Genomic DNA, 893 nt, shown 5'->3' on the forward strand with positions numbered 1-893 from the left:
GTGGATGAAAGTTTGAGATGGCGGCGAAAAAAACTCACCAAGGTCTACTAATTATGACATTTAAGAAATGGGAATGCTAGTCTGATTTTCGTATGAATGGTCCAAAGGGCGTATCACTAAACTCACCTGGGATGGATGCACAGAACGCGAGAGCGAGATAGAGACGCGAGGCACGATTGCGAGGCAAATTGGTCATTAGATTTGTAGGCTAATCGCTGTGAAAAATATAATGAAACAGTATTGGTTATTCTATAATTTACTGGTTGTAGCATGGTACCATTCGTCACAAGGTGTAGTAATGCTAATGTTAACTGTTGGTAGAACTAATCGATGACGTGTGTTAAATTCTTTCGTCAAATTGATCGTAGATTATACATGCATCGTCTTGGGAAGAGGATGTCAAGCCACATCAACACTTACCTGTATTAATTATTACCAGTCAATTAATCTTTGCAGTGTGAGATTGGAAAAAAAAATACTCTTATGATGCCACATGAGTACACCAGTTTTTGATCCATTTATTTTTTGGAATAAACCTGGAGTACACAGCTGCTGATGTAATGTTCATTCTTAATGCATAGTTTTCAAACATTTACCCTTGAAACATTATACTTTTGAGTTTCAGAATTCTTGATTATGAATATCAGTCAAAAAAGAAAAATGGGTTCCCATGATGAATGTTTATGGAACCCAACATTAGTTACCGTGGTTTCCCATTGGGTAATCCGACGGAACCGAAAAACGGTTACCCCGATTTTCCGAAATCCTCAGGCCTGCTACTGAATTATTTAAATTTTTGCAGCATTTGTTTATAATTGTATGTATATGTTGTTGTTTGTGTTATTATCATATGCAATTGAATAAGTAGACCATTTCAGAATTCAAAATTTGGG

Source organism: Hippocampus comes, unplaced genomic scaffold (assembly GCF_001891065.2).
Source record: "Hippocampus comes isolate QL1 unplaced genomic scaffold, H_comes_QL1_v1.1 scaffold384, whole genome shotgun sequence".
Classification (NCBI taxonomy): domain Eukaryota; kingdom Metazoa; phylum Chordata; class Actinopteri; order Syngnathiformes; family Syngnathidae; genus Hippocampus; species Hippocampus comes.